Raw genomic sequence first — 23,213 nt, forward strand, 5'->3', positions numbered from 1 at the left:
TTAGAGTCCTAGTACTAGCCCTCAAGCTTAGCTAGTTTTATCAGCCTTATATTTTATGTGTTGGTCTGATTGCTGGTGGGCAAGTGGATGGGACTTTTGGGCTGTAGGGCTTGCACTAGCCACACTTGATGACATGTGGGCTCAGCATCTGCCATGTTCAGTTGAAACAATGGCTTACTTGGAGGGATTGGACCTCTGGATGGCAAACCAATGAAAGCACCCAGACCAACAAGATAAATAGTCAATAGAAAGGTGTTGCTCCCGTTATTAGCTCCGAATGTGATTTTTATTTACTAAGTGGAGTTTTCTATCTCCTTTTTTTGGGAATCCACACTGAGAATGAATCTGGAGCATTAATTTTAATTTCTTGTAGAGGATCAGAGGGAAAGCCCAGATTAATTATCCACCCATTATAACCTGAATATTGGGGAAGGTTTTTGGATGGTGGAAGTTCAGGTTCAAATGGATTCCATACTAGATGGGTAGGTGCCTGGCTCATGGGACAATCTACGGTTAATGAGCCACAGGAGAGTATGGACCCTCAGTCTGGCCTCCAGCCCTTATGGAGTGGGGGCAGGATCAAAAACTCCATAAAGATAGGGGGAGATATTATTAAAGGGACTTATCTGTAGTGTGTCTTGTCAAAGAGAACAAGAGTCCTCTATATAAAATAATATTAAAGCTTACTGAGAGTTATTGAAGGGATATAACAGTTTGAACTGAGGCAGTGGGACCACAAGGTTGTAGAAGCACACACAAATTGACAAACATTTTAGGGTAGTTTTATAGTAAAATATCAGGAACTTAGTGAATTTTTCTCATTGGTTGACATTTAAAACCTGTATTTAGGTGCCACCAACATGGTTCTGACTCATAGTGACCCTATGTACAAGAGAATGAAACACTGCCTGGTCCTGCACCATCCTCACAATCGTTGCCATGTTTGAGTCCATTGTTGCAGCCACTGTGTCAGTCCATCTCATTGACCATCTTCCTCTTTTTCACTGACCCTCTACTTTACCACGCATGATGTCCTTCTACAGGAACTGGTCCCTCCTAACAACATGTCCAAAGTACGTGCGACAAAGTCTTGTTACCTTTGCATCTAAAGAGTATTCTGGCTGTACTTTTTCCAAGAGGTATTTGTTTGTTCTTCTGGCAGTCCGTGGTGTATTCAATATTCTTCACCAGCACCACAACACCATAATTCAAAAGCATCAGTTCTATTTCAGTCTTCCTTATTCACTGTCCAGCTTTCACATGCATATGAGGCAATTAAAAATACCATGGCTTGAGGTTTAATCCATTTAATCCAAATGCTGTAGTCTTTGATCTTCATCAGTAAGTGTTTCAAATCCTCTTCACTTTCAGCAAGCAAGACTGTATCATCTGCATATAGCAGGTTGTTAATGAGTCTTCCTAAAAAAAAAAAACAAACCTGGGCTTCATCAATTGTAGGACAATCACAGGATATTCATTTTTCTTATCAGTCGTGTTCATAAGTCACAAGGTGGTTACAAGACATTAGTTATGTAAAGTTTCCTCTTCTGTTTATCACATATTTACCTGGAAACATTCTGCTAAGTATAACAAACAGATGTACTTCCTCATAATATACATAGGCAAAATGCCTAAACAGGAGTTATGTATCTAGTGAAGAGCAACAACAAAATGGTTTCTGAAATGAACTAGCTGTCAGCCGTCTTGGTTATGCTATGTGCCTCTAGTTAGATTTAACTTGGTCTTGTTCATTTCCTTCTCCTGATCAAGAATTTCTATAGAAATTCCTTGATCACAAACTTTGATCATTTAAGAGTGCTGTCTTCTGAATGGGCTTAGTTGGAAGTTCAGGGTGGCCACTCATTTAGCTTTTAATACACAAGTCACTACAATTTATGGTAGTCAGGCACCACCTGTCATTTTAATCCTTTTCTTCGCCATGCTGTAACTAAGCCAATCTGCTTCTCATGTGAGGGGTGTTTGGAAGTAAAGGCTGAATCTTGAGGAAAAACTTGGCATTACACAAAGTGGCCAGAACTAGGGCACATATTAAGAGTTTTAGAAATTTGGGTCTCTTCAAGATACACAACTGTCTGCAAGGCTGTTTTGCAGTGCAGTTGTAATTAATGATACAGTACATTATACCTTTAACAATTCCTATAACTACAAAGATTGAAAGGAGTAAGCCAGCTAAAGAGGTCAAAAAAGGACAGAAAGGTCATGGGTGGTACTGTGTGTAACCAAGCAGCACTGTTGTGAATCTTAGTAACATCTTGTTTTACTTCCCCTGGACTTCCAGGAACAACATGAAGTGTTAGTAGTTGCACAGACTCCACCCTGCTGTGTTAGCAAGAAATCTAAGGCTATCCAATTTTTTTTTTAATTTTTATTGTGCTTTAAGTGAAAGTTTACAAATCAAGTCAGTCTCTCACACAAAAACTTATATACACCTTGCTACATACTCCCAATTGCTCTCCCCCTAATGAGACAGCCCACTCCCTCCCTCCACTCTCTCTTTTCGTGTCCATTTCACCAGCTAACCTCCTCTACCCTCTCATCCCCCCTCCAGGCAGGAGATGCCAACATAGTCTCAAAGTGTCCACCTGATCCAAGAAGCTCACTCCTCACTAGCATCCCTCTCCATTCCATTGTCCAGTCTAATACCTGACTGAAGTGTTGGCTTTGGGAATGGTTCCTGCCCCGGGGCAACAGAAGGTCTGGGGGCCATGAACACTGGGGTCCTTCTAGTCTCAGTCAGACCATTAAGTCTGGTCTTTTTATGAGAATTTGGGGTCTGCATCCCACTGCTCTCCTGCTCCCTCAGAGGTTCTCTATTGTGTTCCCTGTCAGGGCAGTCATCAGTTGTAGCCGGGCACCACCTAGTTCTTCTAGTCTCAGGTTGATGCAGTCTCTGGTTTATGTGGCCCTTTCTGTCTTTTGGGCTCGTAATTACCTTGTGTCCTTGGTGTTCTTCATTCTCCTTTGATCCAGGTGGGTTGAGACCAATTGATGCATCTTAGATGGCTGTTTGCTAGCATTTAAGACCCCTGACGCCACTCTCCAAAGTGGGATGCAGAATGTTTTCTTAATAGATTTTATTATGCCAATTGATTTAGATGTCCCCTGAAACCATGGTCCCCAACCTCCCCCCCGCCCCGGCTATGCTGGCTTTCAAAGCATTTAGTTTATTCAGGAAACTTCTTTGCTTTTGGTTTAGTCCAGTTGCTGACTTCCCCTGTATTGTGTGCTGTCTTTCCCTTCACCTAAAGTAGTTCTTATCTACTGTCTAAGTAGTGAATGCCCCTCTCCCAACCCTCCTCCCTCCCCCTTCCTGTAACCATCAAAGAATATTTTCTTCTCTGTTTATACTATTTCTCGAGTTCTTATAATAGTGGTCTTATACAGTATTTGTCCTTTTGCAACAGACTAATTTCACTCAGCATCATGCCTCCAGATTCCTCCATTGTTATGAAATGTTTCACAGATTCATCATTGTTCTTTATCGACACATAGTATTCCATTGTGTGAATATACCATAATTTATTTATCCATTCATCTGTGATGGGTGCCTTGGTTGCTTCCATCTTTTTGCTATTGTAAACAGTGCTGCAATGAACATGGGTGTGCATATATCTGTTCTTGTAAAGGCTCTTATTTCTCCAGGATATATTTAAGGCTATCTGATTTTCAAGAACAACCTTAGTTAAAGATTCTAAAGATTTCTATTAGGCTGCCATTACATTGGCATCATTATCATCAACCAGGACTATAGTAGCAGATAAGTTGTGAATAGATTTCTTTAATTTTAAAATACCATAAGTGGGAACAAATGCTTGGAGAAATGACCAGTCACATCCATGTTTATCCACAAGGGGGTTTCCTGGAAGAGTGAGTTCTCTCTCGGACAGATATTAATTTTAAATCACTGATCCAATGTAAACTATCATCATATGCTTGCATATCAAATGGAATTCCAAGAGTTCCTAAGGTGTATTGACACCACATACTCCATCTGTCGAGACATGGCAAAGCCCAAGCATAAGGTTCAGCATTGGACTTTCCCCTTAAATAAATGAATCCTCCACATAGGAAAACACACTCATAAGGGACACACATCATGCTGGTTCCAGTTTGTTTATTAGGAAAGGGAATGGTCTGATTGGCAGTTTCAAGCCAGTCTCCAGTGATTGCATTGTAACAAATTGGTAATTCACCAAATTCTAAATGATCCTGGAGTTTGGCACAAATGGGAAAATCGTGACTATTTGCAAAACAACTAATTAGTGAGGCATAATACTGAGCATCACTGACATACAGGGTACATTGTTCAAAGCGATAGCATCTATTGGGGTCTGACTATACGCAACTGAGATTGAAACAAGGAAGTAAGAGGTGTGTTGATAATTCAGGAGGGTGCCACAGTTTGTCATGTATGGCTCTCTTAAATGGTTTCTTGAGATCTATATTGCAGTTGGGTATATTTCTGTAGTCTAACACCAGAGCTGCGAGAGGATCATAATGATCTTGGACAGATTAGGGGGAGAAATGGCATATTCAGCAACTAGTTAGGTCGCTAGCACTTGCTATTGACTGTCAGTTTGACAAGGGAGTTTTCTTTCCAAGCACTAGCTGGTATTAAAAAAAAGTAAGAGAAAACTTAAGGAGAGTGTCATAATGGAGAAAAAAACTATCAAAAAACAGTACAATAAAGCAAATAACACAAAAATAACAGCTGTAATAAAGTATGTTATTTTGGTTACTTGCATGAAAAGACAACTTTTAGTTAACAGTAATTATGTCAATTAGCTATATTAAAATTTTAATGACTTGCGAGATCTTGGTCTGTGATCTTAGAGTCAACTGTCTACTTCTGAAGTCGTCTCCTGCTGGCACAGTAAATGTTTAAATTTTAGTCTCAGTTCTTAAGTGGGCTGCATGGTCCAAGCAGGAGTTTCAGCTTTCTTTTTTTTTTTTAGCTGTTATAGATGAATCCACGGTTGACTCCTTCTAATTTTGCTGTGTAGGGATTAGCGAGAAGGATTAAGTAGACTCCTTTCTACGAAGGTTTCTAAGGAGTCTTTTAGTTGATGTCTTTTCCAATATACATAGTCTCCTGGGACAATGTTAGGTAGATTTTGGGATCCTAACTTCCAGCCACTAAAGGCTTCTTTGATCTGTGAAAAATATTCTCTAAGGTATTAGATTAAAGATTGACAATATTTTAACAATTCAGGTTAAATAATGTTAGAATCAAAATAAGCAACAAAAAGGAGGTTCAGAAAATATAACATTAAACATCAACAATATTCTCATATAAACCTTATAGTAATTCTTTTAGTTTACTCAGTCCTGTGTTGTTAAATCTGGTTCCATGTAGTTCCGGATCAGCAACAGTCTGAAAACCCTGTCATCTTCTACATGAGAGTTTTAGAAATCTTGATTTCATCCATGTTTGCTGAAATATTTTTTGTCAAGTGTGTTCAGTGAATCAGTAAAGTAAAAATTGTTTGCAGATAACTTAAAATATCTGGGGTTAACCTATAAAAGTAATAATCTTAAAGACTCAATGGAAATTAATCATAAAAGTAATGCAAAGTCAAAAAACTTTAGACAAAATATTTCTAAACATAATGATTAACTTTATTTTCAAAGACTTTCATATATAAAACATAACAATCTTCAGACATATTACTAGTCAGGATACCAAAAATATATTAAGATTATTAAGCCTCTACGCACTGCCAACCGTTCTGCCATCGAGTCAAATCTGACTCATAGCAACCCTATCGGACAGAGTAGAACTGCCCCATAGAGTTCCCAAGAAGCACCTGGCAGATTCAAACTGCCAACCTTTTGGTTAGCAGCTGTAGCACTTAACCACTACGCTACCAGGGTTTCCATTAAGTCTCTAGACATCTGAATAGTGATAAAAACTCCATGGGTAAACAATGTGAATACCCCAGTTAAAACTATTGGCTTCGATGATGCTAGAGTCAAAGGAAATAAAGTTGCAACTAAGTTATCAACTGAAATAATAGAATTATAATATTATGCACTTTTTGTCTAATATCAGGCAAACATCACTGACACAAATTTTAACACAAAGAGAATTTGAAAGTTTTCCTGATTTGGTAACATGTGTCATATAATTCACAAAATTAAACAAGCCATTTTTCTTTTAGCACTTTTTCCTTTATAAAATGGAACAAATCTTTCATGGCTTTCCACGTAGTTTCAAAATTGTCAGGAGTTTCTCATAGCTCACTTGAGTTATTTAACCAAAGACCTTAAAGACAATGTGGTTTGGTTTTTGACGCAGGAATTTATTCTAATGGGAAGCCAAGTTATTGCTTTCTATTGCACAAAAAATAAAATTAACTCTTTAATCTAGTAATTAAGAAAATTTTGCTATCTTAATAGTGAGAAATAAAATTTTTGCTTTATATGCTATTTGACATTAAAACTCTTAAAAATAGCATAAACTAACTTAATAAACTTTAACCACAACAGATAAAAACTTTGAACATATTAATTAAATTTCCCTTTAATAAACATTTTAAACATTGTTGCATATCTCTTATAACACAACACTTTACATGCCAAAACTGCACACACTAATTATCAGATTCAAATATATATATATATATATCCCACATATCTGTCAGTTTGTCGTACTGTGGGGGCTTGCATGTTGCTGTCATGCTGGAAGCTAAGCCACCAGTATTCAAATACCTGCAGGGTCACCCATGACAGACATGTTTTGGCTGAGCTTCCAGACTAAGACAGACTAGGAAGAAAGGCTGGCGACCTACTTCTGAAAAGAATTAGCCAGTGAAAACCTTATGAATAGCAGTGGGACGTTGATATAGTGTCTGAAGATGAGCCCCTCAGGTTGGAAGGCAGTCAAAATACGACTGGGGAAGAGCTGCCTCCTCAAAGTAGAGTCGACTTTAATGATGTGAATGGAATCAAGTTTCAGGACCTACATTTTCTAATGTGGTATGACTCAAAATCAGAAGAAACAGCTGCAAATATCCATTAATAATTGGAACATGGATTGTACAAAGTATGAATCTAGGAAAATTGGAAATCAACAAAAATGAAATGGAACACATAAACATGGAAATCCTAGGCATTAGTGAGCTGAAATGGACTGGTATTGGCCATTAAGAATTGGACAATCATGTGTTCTACTATGCCAGGACTGACAAATTGAAGAGAAATGGCATTGTGTTCATCATCAAAAAAAAATTTCAAGATCTACTCTGAAGTACAATGCTGTCAGTGATGGGATAATATCCATACATGTACAAAGAAGACCAGTTAATACGACTATTATTCAAATTAATGCACCAAACACTAAGGCCAAAGATGAAGAAATTGAAGACTTTCACCAACTTCTGCAGTCTGAAATTGATCAAACATGCAATCGGGATGCATTGATAATTACTGGTGATGGGAATGTGAGAGCTGGAGATAAGAAGGATTTGGTAGTTGGAAAATTTGGCCTTGGTGATAGAAACAATGCTGGAGATTGCATGATAAAATTTTGCAAGACCCTTGACTTCTTCATTGCAAATACTTTTTTCAGCAACATAAATGGCAACCATACACCTTGCCAGATGGAATACACAGGAATCTAATCGACTACATGTGTGGAAAGAGATTATGGAAAAGCTTAATATCAACAGTCAGAACAAGGCCAGGGGCCAACTGTGGAACAGATCATCCGTTGGTCATATGAAAGTTCAAGTTGAAATTGAAGAAAATTAGAACAAGTCTGCTAGAGCCAAGGTATAACCTTGAGCATATCCCACCTGAATTTAGAGACCATATCAAGAACAGATTTGTCTCGTTGAACACTAACAACTGAAGACTATATAAGTTGTGGAACGACATCAAGGACATCATACATGAAGAAAGCAGGAGGTCATTAAAAAGGCAGGAAGGAAAGAAAAGACAAAAATGGATGTCAGAAGACAATCAACACCCATGGAAGCAGCAGTCAAGAAATGAAAAGACGCATTGCTTTGGGCAAATCTGTTGCAAAAGACCTTTTTAAAATGTTGAAAAGCAAAGATGTCACCTTGAAGACTAAGGTGTGCCTGACCCAAGTCATGATGTTTTCAGTCACCTCATATGCTTGCAAAAGCTGTGCAATGAATAAGGAAGACCAAAGAAGAATTGACATCTTTGAATTGTGGTGTTGCCAAAGAATATTGAATATACCATGAACTGCCAAAAGAAAAACAAATCTGTCTTGAAAGAACTATAGCCAGAGTGCTCCTTAGAAGCAAGGATGGTGAGACTATGTCTCACAAACTTTGGACATGTTATCAGGAAGGATCAGTCCCTGGAGGAGGACATCATGCTTGGTAAAGTAGAGGGCCAATGAAAAAGAGGAAGACCACCAACAAGATGGGTTGACAGAGTGGCTGGATCAATGGGCTCAAGCATAACGATTGTGAGGATGGAGCAGGACAGGCAGTGTTTCCTTCTGTTGTACCTGGAGTCACTATGAGTCAGAGCCAACTTGATGGCATCTGACAACAACAACAAATTAGAGAGAGAGAGAGAGATCTGTTGGTGCAGTGGTTAGGAGTTTGGCTGCTAACCAAAAGGTCAGCAGTTCAAATCTACCAGGTGCTATTTGGAAGCCCTATGGGCAGTTCTACTCTGTCCCGTAGGGTCACTATGAGTAGGAATCAGCTCAATGGCAACAGGTTTATATATATATACTTTCTCTGTGGCATAAAAAACAAAATTTTATAAGCTTAAATTATAAGGAATATCTATTAATTTAATTTAATATCGGTAAGTTACCTAAAGATCTTGGAAATTATTTTAAGCCTATATATCACAAAACGTAATTACTGTTGTAATAAGTTGTTTAAATAGACTATATTTTAATTTAAACTTTCCCATTTAATTTCAATTGTGTTTAGTTCTGATTTCTATGTTTTAGCTTCTTAGAATTCTTCTGAAGTAAAGAGAACTTGTTTACAGGTCTTTTATGATAGGGATCCACCTAATTTCTAATAACTATAGTAAGACAACGTTTTTCTTTTGTCTTAAAAAGTCTTCACTTAGTAGGGAGAGGTCCTTCAAAATCTTCCCTGGAGTTACATGGCCTCAGAGACTGGAGACCAAGGAGGCCTGATTCAACCCTGCCATCCCTAGCTTTTGGCTCATGATCAAAGATAAGAACTGTTCTTTCCAATCATTTACATATTTTAAGTTGGCTTAGGTATTTTGAAAGACAAGAGATAACTAAGTTTTTTTCCTTTTTTATTCTCTCAGTAAGCAATTTAGTCTTCTTTTTACTCATTCTGAAATTAATAAAAATTACTCCATTAAGTTAAATAAAACACGTTTCATATAATATTGAGCTGAAGTTACTTAGAAAGGTTTTGCTTTTAAGATTTTGCTCTCAAGTTTGATATAAACCTAAAACCCTTTTTCCAGAAAGACTGTATTTTCATTAGTTCCTGGGTATGTTAGGACTATTTAATTTATACAACTGTTTAGTTATCATTAAAATTAATCAGAGTAAGTTCTTTGAAGAAATATAAAAATTAATAATACTATTTGAAGGTAGGACATTTTAAAATCTTCATAATCCTGTCTTTTACATGCTTTACAGGATCTTTTAAAGAGGTAATTTAGAGTAATTTGTCTTTTTTCAGTGCACTTTCTAAATAGCACGACTTCCAGAGACAAAACAAACTCCAACACAAAACGAGACAGGAAAACTACATACAGTCACTGGTCTTGTGAAGCCAGCTCAAAACTCAGACTTATATTCAATATTACATAAGACAAATGCATGGGGAACCTAGGTTCTAAAAATGTATACAACAATTCTCAGATGAGATCAACTAAATTCAACAGAAAAACAGGTCCTGGATAAACTCATTAAATTGCCAGAGTCTCAGATGGAGGGATATCAGACCCTCTGACAAAACCTGAATATCAAACAAAAGTTCTCCAGAAGAAAAGACAACATAAATGGGAACTCAGTTTCCTAGAATGTAAGGAAAAGAGCAGATAGAAACTTATTTTCCCAAAGCGATCACTGAAATTCTATATTTCACATATATTTAGCTTATAGTGTTTTTAACATGGACCTCAAACCAGCACCCAGGTAGAGAGGATATCCAGGTTCATTTAGCAATTAGGTTGAAACTTTGGCTTCTTGGAGTCAAATCTTAAAAGACTGTGGGATTCCTTCATAACAAGTATGAAAAACCTGGTTTCATTCTTTTATAAACCTAGTTTATTTTGCCAGCTAGAGAACAAGTCTGTTACTTTAAGCATACCTGAGGATCCTCATAAGGGTTGAGAAATTCATTTACAGGTACATGGAGCCAACATGGCACCCTAGACAGATGGATCATGCTGGCCTCTAAAGCAAAGATCTGAAAAACTAAGTAAAATGGATACAAATGCCAATCCTGGAAACCTAAGCATCAAATGAAGAGATAAAGAACTACATCAAACACCAAATGGAAGAAGACACTGAAGGAAAACAGAGAATGAGGAAAGGTGCAGAGTGGAGGTCCCCTGCCAACTAACACTGCACAGCATTGCCATCTTGGAGCACAGCCAGCAATGCCCACAGACAGGGAGTAGAAGAGGGCAACTTCGCAGAGCTCCCAAGAGGAGACAGAGCACCTGATAACCAGAGACACACACTTTCCGACCACTTACCCTTCTTCCCTGTAAGCCACCCTCACCCCTTCCTGATGGTCCATGCCACACCACACAGCTAGAGTGCTACGGGCTCTCTACCACCCTGGTTCCAGCCACATCATTTTTCCCCTTTCCTCTGTTTCTTCCTCCCTCCAACCTAGCTCAGTACACCACTCCCCCCACTTCCTGATGATCCACATAAAGTCTCAGTGAACACAAAACCTATAATAATGAAAGGAAAGAAAAGAAAATCCAAAAAGAAAAGGAACTCACCACAAGAAAGTAAGAGGAACAAAGAAAATGTCAGCAGCACAAACTGAAACACACACATGTACACAGCAATATGACAGCAATAAATTCATACCCATCAATACATTGAATGTAAATGGCTTAAATGCATCTGTAAAGAGACAGAGTGGCAAAGTGGATAAAAATTTTAAAAAGCATGACCCATCAATATGCTGTCTACAAGAGACAAAAACATTTTGAAAAATCAAAGGATAGAAAAAATATATCAAGCAGACAGTAACCAAAAAAGGGCAGGAGTGACGATACTAACTTGAGATAAAATAGACTTTAAGGCAAAATCCAGCATAAAAGAGAAGGAAGGATATTATATAATAATTAAAGGGACAATCCAACAAGAAGACATAACCTTAATAAATATCTACACACCCAATGACAGGGCTCCAAAATACATTAAAAACAAAACAAGACAAAATTCTAACAGCACTGAAGAGAGATTGACAGTTCTGCAATAATAGTAGGAAGCTTCAACACCATTCTCAGTAAAAGGCATAATGTCTAGAAAGAAACTCAACAAAGATACAAAAAAATCTAAAGGCCAAAATCAACCAACTTAACCTCATAGAGATATACACAACACTCCACCCAACAGAAGCAGAGTATACATTCTTTTCCAACACATGGAACGTTCTCCAGAATAAGCCATATATTAGGCCAGAAAGCAACCCTCAGTAAAATCCAAAACATCAAGATAATACATTCTCTCTAGTTACGATGCTATAGAAGTAGAAATAATAATAATAAAAAAAAAACAGCAAGGATAAAAAATCAAATATATGGAAACTGAATAACACCTTGCTTAAAACCACTGGGTAATAGAAGGAATCAAAAAGTGTATACAAAAATTCTGAGAATCAAATGAGAATGAAAACACATCATACTAAAACTTTTGGGACACAGCAAAGGCAGTGCTCAGAGGTCAATTAATAGCAATAAACGCACACATCAAAAAAGAATAGGCACAAATCAAAATGTTAGCCCTACAACTAGAATAGAAAGAGAACAGCAAAAGAAGCACACAACCACCAGAAGTAGGGAAAAAATAAAGATCAGAGCAGAAATAAATGAAATAGAGAACAGAAAAACAATGGGATAAACAAGACCAAAAGTTGATTCTTTGAATAAATCAACAAATTGACAAACCACTGGCCAAAATGACAAAAAAAAAAAAAGGCAACGAAGCAAAAAACCAAAATAAGAAAGGATATGAGAGACATTACAACAGACACAACAGAAGTGAAAAGGATCATAACAGAATACTATGAAAAATTATACTCCAACTAATACAAGAACCTAGAGGAAGTGGACAAATTTCTAGAAACACACCGGCTACCTAAATTAACACAGTTGAGATAGAAAATCTGAAAGACCCATAGCAAGATAAGAGATTGGAAAGGTAATAAAAAATCTCCCAACAAAATTTTTTAAAAAGCCCTGGCCTAGATTGCATCACTGGAGAATTCTACCAAACATTCAGAGAACAACTCACATCAGTACAGCTCGCTATTTCAGAGCATGGAAAAGGAGGAAATACTCCCAAATTCATTTTATGAAGCCAGCAAAACCCTGATACCAAAGTCAGGCAAAGACTCCACAAAAAAAGAACATTACAGATCAACATCTCCCATGAATATAGATGCAAAAATTCTCAACAAAATTCTAGCCAATAGAATTCAGCATCATATCAAAAATTAATATACCAAGACCAAGTGGCATTCATACCAGGTACTCAAAGTTGGCTGGACATTAGAAAAACAATCAACATAATCCACCACATAAAGAGTCCAAAAGAAAAGAATCACTTGATCATCCCAATCAACACAAGAAAGTTATTTGATACAGTCTAACACCTCTTCCTGATAAAAATTCTCAATAAAATAGAAATGGAAGGGAAATTCCTCAACATAATAAAGGATATCTATAAAAAACCAACAGCCAGCATCATTCTCAACAGAGAAAGAGTTTGAAAGAACTCCCTCTGAGAATGGGAAGAAGACAAGGATGCCTTTTATCACACTTCTATTTAACATTGTCCTGGAAGTCCTAGAGTAATAAGGCAAGAAAACGAAGTAAAGGGAATCGAAATTGGAAAGGAAGAAATAAAATTATCCTTATTCACAGATGATCTGATCCTATACATAGAGAATCCCAAAGATTCCACAAGAAAACCACTGGTAGAAAGATTTCGCGGAGTAGCAGGATACAGCAGGATATGAAAACTGGTTAGGTTCCTATGCACCTACAAAGAGAATTTCAAAAAGGGAATCATGAAAATAATACCATTTACAATAGCCTCTAAAAATATAAATTCTTAAGAATAAAACTAACCAGGGATGTAAAAGACCTATACAATGAACACTAGAAAACAGCATTGCAAGAAACCAATAGAGACTTACATAAATTAAAGAAAAAAAAATGTCATGCTTATGTATAAGAAGACTCAACATTGTGAAAATGTCAGTTCTACCCAAAGCGATCTACAGATGTAATGCAATCCTGATTCAAATACCAATAGCATTCTTTAATGAGATAGAAAAACAAATCACCAACTTCATACGGGAAGGAAAGAGGCCCCAGATAAACAAAGCATCATTGAAGAAAAAGAACAAAGTAGGAAATCCCATACTATCTGATCCAGGAACCTACTATACAGCCACGGTAGTCAAAACAACCTGATACTGGCACAGTGACAGATTCATACACCAGTGGGACAGAATCAAGAATGCAGATGCAAATGCATCCACCTATAGTCAGCTCATCTTTGACAAAAGACCAAAATCCATTTAATGGGGGAAAGACAGCCTTTTTAACAAATGGTGCTGGCAAAACTGAGTGTCTATCTGTAAAAAAAAATCAAACAGGACCCATAACTCACACCATACACAAAAACTAATTCAAAATGGATCAAAGACAATGCAAAGCCAAAAACAATAAGTACCATGAAAGCAAAAATAGGGACAACACTACGAGTCCTAATACACGGCATAAACGGGATACAAACCATGACTAACAATGCACAAACACCAGAAGAGAAACTAGATAATTGGAAGCTCCTAAAAATTAAACATTTATGCTCATCAAAAGACTTCACCAAAAAAGTAAAAAGAGAGTTTACAGACTGGGAAAAAATTTTGGTTACAACCTATCTGACAAGGGACTAATCTATAATATCTATAGAATACTTCAACACCTCAACAACAAACAGACGAATAATCCAGTTTATGAATGGGCAAAGGATATGAACAGATATTTCACCAAAGAAGACATTTAGGTGGCTAACAGACACATGAGGAAATGCTAGTGATTCACTAACCATTATAGAAATGAAAATCAAAACTACAGTGAGATACAATCTCACCCCAACATTACTGGTACTACTAATAATTTTTTTTTAATGGAAAATAACAAATGTTGGAGAGGTTGCAGGGCACAACAGAATGAAACACTGCCTGGTACTGCACCATCCTCACAATCATTGCTATGCTTGAGCCTATTGTTGCAGCCACTGTGTCAATCCATCTCATTGAGGGTCTTCCTCTTTTTCCCTGACCTTCTAGTTTACCAAGCACTATGTCCTTCTCCAGGGACTGATGTCTCCTGATATCTTGTCCAGTGTACGTGACACTTGGTCTCGCCATCCTTTTTTCTATGGAGCATTCTAGTTGTACTTCTTACAAGACAGATTTGTTCATTCTTTCGGCAGTCCATGGTAAATTCAATATTCTTCACCAACACCACATCAATTCTTCAGTCTTCCTTATTCATTGTCCAGTTTTCGCACTCATATCAGCCTGTTGAGAACACCACAGCTTGGGTCAGGCATACCTTATTCCTCAAGATGACATTTTTACTTTTCAACTTTAAAGAGGTCTTTTGTAGCCGATTTGCCCAGTGCAATGCATCTTTTGATTTCTTGACTGCTGCTTCCATGGTTCTTGATTGTGGATCCAAGTAAAATGCAATCCTTGACAACCTCAATCTTTTCTCCATTTATCATGACGTTGCTTATTAGCCCAGTTGTGAGGATTTTTGTTTTCTTTATGTTGAGGTGTAATCCATACTGAAGGCTACGGTCTTTGATCTTCATCAGTAAGTGCTTCAAGTCCTCTTCACTTTCAGCAAGCAAGGTTGTGTTATCTGCATAATGCAAGTTGTTAACGAGACTTCCTCCAATCCTGATGCCCCGTTCTTCTTCATATAGTCCAGCTTCTCAGATTATTTGCTCAGTATACAGATTGAATAAGTATGATGAAAAGATACAACCCTGATGCACACCTTTCCTGACTTTAAACCATGCAGTATGCCCTTATTCTGTTCAAACGACTGCCTCTTGATCCACGTACAGGTTCCTCATGAGCACAATTAAGTGTTCCAGAATTCCCGTTCTCTGTAATGCTATCTAAAATTTGTTATGATCCACATAGTCAAATGCCTTTGCATAGTCAATAAAACACAGGTGAACATCCTTCTGGCATTCTCTGCTCTCAGCCCTGATCCATCTGACAATCAGCAATGATTTCCCTGGTTCCGTGTCCCCTTCTAAATCCAGCTTGAATTTCTGGCAGTTCCCTGTTGATATACTGCTGCAGCCCTTTTTGAATGATCTTCTGCAAAATTTTGCTTGCTTGTGATATTAATGATATTGTTCGACAATGTCCTTTATTCAGTTGGATTACCTTTCTTGGGAATAGGCGTACATATGGATCTTTTCCAGTTGTTTGCCAGGTAGCTGTCTTCCAAATTTCTTGGCATAGATGAGTGAGCATTTCCAGTGCTGCATCTGTTCATTGAAACATCTCAGTTGGTATTCTGTCAATTCCTGGAGCCTGTTTTTCACCAATGCCTTCAGTGCAGCTTGGACCTCTTCCTTCAGTACCATGGGTTCCTGATCATGTATTACCTCCTGAAATGGTTGAACGTTGACCAATTCTTTTTGGTATAGTGACTCTGTGTATTTCTTTCCATCTTCTTTTGATGTTTCCTGTGTCATTTAATATTTTCCCCATAGAATCCTTCATTATTGCAACTCAAGGCTTCAAGTATTATTTCAGTTCTTTCGGCTTGAGAAATGCTGAGTGTGTTTTTCCCTTTTGGTTTTCTATCTCCAGGTCTTTGCACATGTCACCGTAATAGTTTGGTTTGTCTTCTCGAGCCTCCCTTTGTACAGCTTTTACTTCATCATTTTTTCCTTTTGTTTTAACTACTCGATGTTCAAGGACATGTTTCAGAGTCTCTTCTGACATCCATTTAGGTCTTTTCTTTCTTTTTAATGACCTTTTGCTTTCTTCATGTATGATGTCCTTGTCATTCCACAACTCTTCTGGACTTCGGTCATTAGTACTAGTAGTGTCAAATCTATTCTTGAGATGGTCTCTAAATTCAGGCGGGATATACCCAAGGTCATACTTTGGCTCTCATGGACTTGCTCTAACCCTCTTCAGCTTCAACTTGAACTTGAATATGGGTAATTGATGGTCTGATCCTCAGTCTCCCCCGGCCTTGTTCTTACTGATGATATTGAGCTTCTCCATCATCAGACAGAAGTTTCCTGAACACAACTAAACACTTTGAGGGACAGAGTGGCCGGAGCTGGGGTCTGGGGACCATGGTTTGGGGGACATCTAGGTCAATTGGCGTAAGGAAGTTAATTAAGAAAATGTTCTGCATTCCACTCTGCTGAGTGGTGCCTGGAGTCTTAAAAGCTTGTGAGTAGCCATATAAGATACATCAATTGGTCCCAACCCATTCGGAGCCAAGGAGAATGAAGTACACCAAAGACACAAGGATAATATTAGCTCAAGAGACAAAAGGACCACATAAACCAGAGACTCCATCAGCTTGAGACCAGAAGATGTCTACCACCAATGGTCGCCCTGACAGGGAACACAATAGAGAGTCCCTGACGGAGCCAGACAAAAGTGTGGTGCAGAACTCAAATTCACCTAAAAAGACCAGATTTAATGATCTGACTGAGACTCTAGGACCCCTCAAAGTCATGGCCCCCAGATGCTCTGTTAACCCAGAACTAAAGCCATTTCCGAAGCCCAATCTTCAGACAAAGATTAGGCTGGACTATAAAACATAAAATAATACTCGGGAAGAGTGTGCTTCTTAGTTCAAGCAGGTACATGAGACCAAATGGGTGGCTCCTGTCCAGAGATAGGATGAGAAGGCAGAAAGGGACAGGAGCTGGTTGGATGGACACGGGAAACCCGGGAAACCCGGGGTGGAAAAGTGGAGTTCGCTGTCACATTATAGAGATTGTAGCAAGTGTCACATTTCAATGTGTATAAATTTTTGTATGAGAAATTAACATGAGCTGTAAACTTTCACCTATAGCACAATTAAAAAAAAAGAGCTCAGCTGCTTACCAAAAGGTCAGCAGTTCAAATGCACCAGCCATTCCTCAGAAACCCTTTGGGGCAGTTCTACTCTATGCTATAGGGTCGCTGTTAGAATTGATGGCGACAGGTTTGGGTTTGGGTTTGGATCTAGCTCTGATAGGTCCCTGGGTTGCACAAACATTTTATTGTAAAAAGGTTGGAGGTTTAAACCCATCCAGTATTGCCACAGAAGAAAGGCCTGGTGATCTGCTTCCATAAAGATTACAGTCAAGAAATCCCTACGGAACATGTGAGTCTGAGTCAACTGTACAGTAACAGGTGTTTGTGTGTGTGTGTGTTTGTTTTAAATCTAGTTCCAAAACATTTTTATCACCCCCAAATAAAATGCTGTACCCATTTAGCACTTAGTCCCATTATCCCCAGCCCCTCACACACACACACACACAAAAGAAACAACTATAGACCAATATCCCTTATGAATATACACCAGCAGCACGTTAAAAGAATTATACCAGGGCTTCGAACCAGGTCTGCCCGGTTCAGTCATGGCCGAGGAAGTGTCACCAGAATAGAGTGGAATTTTTAAAATTTGGGTTCCCTGAAGATCAGACCCAGAGCAAGTTTTCTAGTGCAGGTAACTTATTTGAGAAATGGTCTTACGTCTTAGTCATCTAGTGCTGCTATAATAGAAATACCACAAGCGGATGTCTTTAACAAAGAGAAATTTATTATCTCACAGTCTAGTAGGCTAGAAGTCTAAATTTAGGGCAACAGCCCTGGCAGAAGGCTTTCTTTCTGTCGGCTTTGGAAGAAGGTTCTTGTAATGCTTCAGTCTTCCGTTGGTCTGGGAGCATTTCAGCACAGGAAGCTCAGATCCAAAGGACGTGTTCACGGTGGTACGAGGTCCCCAACTCTCTGCTCGCTTCCCTTTCCTTTTATCTCTTGTAAGATAAAAGGTGGTACAGATCACTCCCCAGGGAGACTTCCTTTACTTTGGATGAGAGATGTGACCTTAGTAAGTGTGTTACAATCCCACCCTAATCCTCTTTAACATAAAATTACAATCACAAAATGGAGGACAACCACACAATACTGGGAATCATGATCTGGCCAAGTTGACACATATTATGGGGGGACACAATTCAATCCATGACATCCTAGGAAACCTGAGTATGGGAGTAATAAATTAAGGCAGGGAAAGAAAGCCAGTAAAATGTGTGTTATGAAACAAGTATCCACTTGTGCAATTGGAGTTTAACCCTATGGAGGAATGAGGATCAAGGGGGTGGGGGTGTTTATACACCAGTCAATGGTTGAGGCCTGTTCCCAAACAGCGTTAATTCCCCTGGCCCTTCCAGTCTGCTGCACTTATGTCTTCAGCCACTGAGTGTAAAAAAAAAGGTGCTGGCAATTGCAAGTTGGACCAGAGTGCACCAAAATGGCAAAGCCCTAGGAAATATGGGCAGAGTACTGACAATACTTACTACAGCAGGATACCCAAACCAAACCCATTGTCATTGAATAAATTCCAACTAATGGCGACCCCATGTGTTACAGATGAGAACTGTTCCATGAAGTTTTCTTGGCTATAATCTTTGTAGAAGCAGATAACCAGACCTTAATTCCATGGTGCCACTGGGTGGGTTTTAACCACCAACATTTAGGTTAATAGTTGAATGCAAATCATATGTGCCCTGCAGGGGATAATAAAAGATAAGCCAGAATTTTTTTTTAAGGAGCATCTTCAAATTAGTTGTTAAAACCTAGGGCATTGCATCTGATAATGTTGAGAACCACCATATTAGAACTTAGATTGTGAGGTTGAACCTGGAAGGCTATTGTCTTATGTTGCCTTCTCCAGAGAAGCAAATCCAGTGAGGGGTGTGTATATATATATATATATATATGTGTGTGTGTGTGTGTACTTATGTGGTTATAAAACCCATAACCTATTGCCGTCGAGTTGATTCAGACTCATAGTGACCCTATAGGACAGAGTAGAACTGCCCTCATAGGGTTTCCAAGGAGCACCTGGTGGATTTGAACTGACAACCTTTTGGTTAGCAGGCATAGTTGTTAACCACTACGCCACCAGGGTTTTCTATGTGGTTATAGGGGATGGCAAGTCCCAAGCCGCAGGGGCTGATGAACCCAAGATAGGCAGGTCAAGATAGGCAGCTCACAGGCTGTGGAGGCCAATGAATTCCAATATGGTCAGGCAATACCACATGCTATTGGTTCAAGTCTCCAGAACCAGAGGTCAGAGATGATGAACTGGATGCAGGAACCACAGCAAACAAAAGCCAGTGAGCTTTGCTAGAACATCCATATATATTGGCTGCAGGCCACACCCCCAAGGAAACTCCCCTTACAACTGCTTGGCTGATCACATCATGGAGGTGACTACATTATATCAGAAAATGGAGGATAACTACATATTACATAACTGCCAAACTCCTGAGAATCATGGCCCAGCCAAGTTGACACACAACTTTAACCATCACAACTATCTAGAACAAAAAAATAACAACAGATCATTTTTACGTTATCTCTAAACTCTAAGGCAGTAAGAAGAACAACACAGAAAGCTTTATAAAATTTTAGACAATGGAGGAAAGGAAATGTATAAAATAAGAAAAATAAATTGTTTTGGATGATGTTCTAATTACAAAAAAAGCACATTGTTGCCATTTGTATTCATGTAGCATCAGCTTGGAAAAAAAATTTCCAGATACTATGTACTTACTGATCAGCACTGTTTTATTTTGGTAAAAATAAAGTAACAGATATTTTTCCAGGTATCTTTGATTCTGGGAAACTAGAGTACTGAAAAAGAAGAGAATGTTGACATATTATGGAAAATATAACTAATGTCACTAAACAATTTTTGTAGAAATTGTCAAATGGCAGTCTAATTTGCTGTGCAAACTTTCACTGAAAACACAATAAAATGCTATTTTTTAGAAAAGATTTGTTTGATCCTACTGCCCCCTCCAAAAAATAGATACAAGAAAAAAAGACCACCCCAGTAGATACAGGAAAGAAAATTTCACAGAACCAACACCCTTCTGAGAAAATAAATAAATAAATAAAACATAATAACGGACATCTATGAAAAACCCTGGAAATGCTGGTGGCATAGTGGTTAAGAACTACAGCTGCTAACCAAAAGGTCGTCAGTTCTAATCCATCAGGCACTCCTTGGAAACTCTATGGGGCAGTTCTACTCTGTCCTACAGGATCGTGATGAGTTTGAATCAACTCAATGGCAACGGGTTTCGGTTTTTCAACCTAATGTTGAAAGAAAGTTCCCCTCCTCCCCAACATAAGATCAAGAATAAGACAAGGTTGTTGACTCTCACCACTTCTAGTCAACATTCTACAGGAAGTTCTAGGCAGAACAACAAAAAAAAGGCAAAAAATAAATAAGTAAATGACATCCAGATTGGAAAGGAAGAAGTAAAACTATTTGCAGATGACATGATCTTAAGTATAGAACACTCTTTTAAAAATCCACAAAAAATTGTTATAGCTAATAACTGTGTTCAGCAAATTGTGGTATACAAGAACTTTATGCAAAAATCAGGTCTATTTCTATACACTTGCAATGTGCTGCAGGAGAAAGATGTGGCAGTCTGCTTCCATAAAGATTTACAGCCTTGGAAAGCCTATGGAACAGTTCTACTTTGCCCTATAGGGTTGCCATGAGTTGGAATTGACTCCACTCGACCACAGTGGGTTTGGTTTTAGTTTTGCAGTGTGCAATCTAAAAATGAAATCAAAGAAAGCATTTCCATTTACATTAGCATCAAAACGAAAAAAAAAATTAATAAATTTAATCCAGGAGGTTCAAGATTTGTGCACTGAAAACTTCAAAAAATTGTTGAAAGAAATAAAAGACTTAATGGAAACAACTCTCATGTTCATGAATTGGAAAACTTACTATTATTAAGATAGCAATATTCCCCAAATTGATCTGCAGATTCAATATAAAACATATCAACTACTCAATTGGCTTTTTTTTTCACAGAAACAGACAAGCTGATCCTGAAATTCTTATGGAATTGGAAGGGACCCAGAATATGCATAAATAATTTGAAAAAGAACAAAATTGGAGGGCTCATACCTCCTTATTTTAACACCTTGTGCAAATCTACACTTCTCAAGTGTGTGTGATTACTGGCATAATACTAGACATATAGATTAATGGAATAGAATTGATAGTCCATAAATAAACCCATACTTCTAGGGTCAACTGATTTTTTTTTAATTTGTAAAACTGCTGGCCATGTGACAAATTACTTTTTTTTTTAAGTAATATTTTATTGAGTTTTTGGAGCAAGTTAAAAAAAAATTAGGTTCCCATTTAACAATTTTTACACAAATTGTTCAGTGGCATTGGTTACATTTTTCACAGAGTGTCAACATTTTCATTATTTCTGTGTGGGTTGTTCCATTTCCAGTAATCTAGTTTCCCTGCCCCCTTACATTCTCATCTTTGCTTTACAGTAAATGTTGAACATTTGGATTCACATAGATGATTTTTTAAAGAAGCAAAGTTCTTACAGGGAGATAGTCTTTATTTTATGAGCCACTTTGTTATTTAGCTGAAAGATGACCTCTGGGAGTAGTTTCAGCTCAAAGTTGAAGTGTATCTCAGGGTGATAATCTCAAGGGATCCTCTAGTCCCATCCAGACCCGTAAATCCAGGCTTTTTAAGAACCTGAGTTCTGTTCTTCATTTTTCTTCCTTTCTCTCTGGATCCATAGATTGTGTCCCTGATCAGAAAGGTTGGTAGTGGTAGCCAGGTACCATCTAGTTCTGGTCTCAGGGTAGATGAGAGTAGTTGTGTAGACTATTCATCTTGTAGACTAGTTTCTTCTCTGAGTCTTTGGTTTCCTTCTTTCTCTTTTGCTGCGGACACGTAGAGACCAATATCTTAGATGGCTGCTCGAAAGCTTTTAAGACCCCAGAGACACTACTCACCAAACTAAGATGTAGACAATAAACTTTATGAACTAATTATGCCAGTTGGCTGAGTTTTTCCACATGACTATGGTCCTAAGCCTTCAAACCAGTAAACCAATCCTGCAAGGTATTTGGTTATGTCTAAGAAGTATCTGGAAAACATGGTTGCATAGTGGTTAAGTGCTATGGCTGCTAACCAAAAGGTCAGCAGGTCGAATCCACCAGGCACTTCTTGGAAACTCTATGGGGCAGTTCTACTCTGTCCTAGAAACCAAAAGGGACCTACGTAAGTGGAAAAACATACCTTGCTCATGGATAGGAAGACTTAACGTTACAAAAATATCTATTCTACCAAAAGTGCTCTGTAGATTTAATGCAATTCCAATCCAAATTCCAACAACATTCTTTAATGAGATGGAGAAGCAAATCACCAACTTCATATGGAAGGGAAAGAGGCCCCGGATAAGTAAAGCATTACTGAAAAAGAAGAACAAAGCAGGAGGCCTTACTCTACCTGATTTTAGAACCTATCATACCGCCACAGTAGTCAAAAGAGCCTGGTACTGGTACAATAACAGATACATGGACCAATGGAACAGAATTCAGAATCCAGACATAAATCCATCCACATATGAGCAGTTGATATTTGACAAAGGCCACAAAACAGTTAAATGGGGGAAAGACAGTCTTTTTAGCAAATGATGCTGGCATAATTGGATATTCATCTGCAAAAAAATGAAACAAGACTGATACCTCACTCCTTGCCCAAAGACTAACTCAAAATGGATCAAAGACCTAAATATAAAATCTAAAATTTCTCCACATACTCATCAATTACCTTTTTGGCTATAATAATAGAAAAAGGACAGGAAGGAAGGAAGGTAGCAAGAAAGAAAGAGAGAG

The 23,213-nt window shown here is 38.1% G+C and overlaps 1 protein-coding gene across 1 annotated transcript in view; it reads right to left on the minus strand.

Annotated features, from left to right (window-relative positions):
• Positions 1 to 783: 783 nt before the first annotated feature.
• Positions 784 to 23,213, minus strand: part of NBDY (negative regulator of P-body association) — a 253,177-nt gene continuing 230,747 nt past the window's right edge. Inside the window, exon 2 of the mRNA XM_049872647.1 lies at positions 784 to 1,419. The gene's annotated coding sequence lies outside the window, so the exon portion shown is untranslated. The remainder of the gene's footprint in view (positions 1,420 to 23,213) is intronic.

The sequence above is a fragment of the Elephas maximus genome, chromosome X (genome assembly GCF_024166365.1).
Source record: "Elephas maximus indicus isolate mEleMax1 chromosome X, mEleMax1 primary haplotype, whole genome shotgun sequence".
NCBI lineage: Eukaryota > Metazoa > Chordata > Mammalia > Proboscidea > Elephantidae > Elephas > Elephas maximus.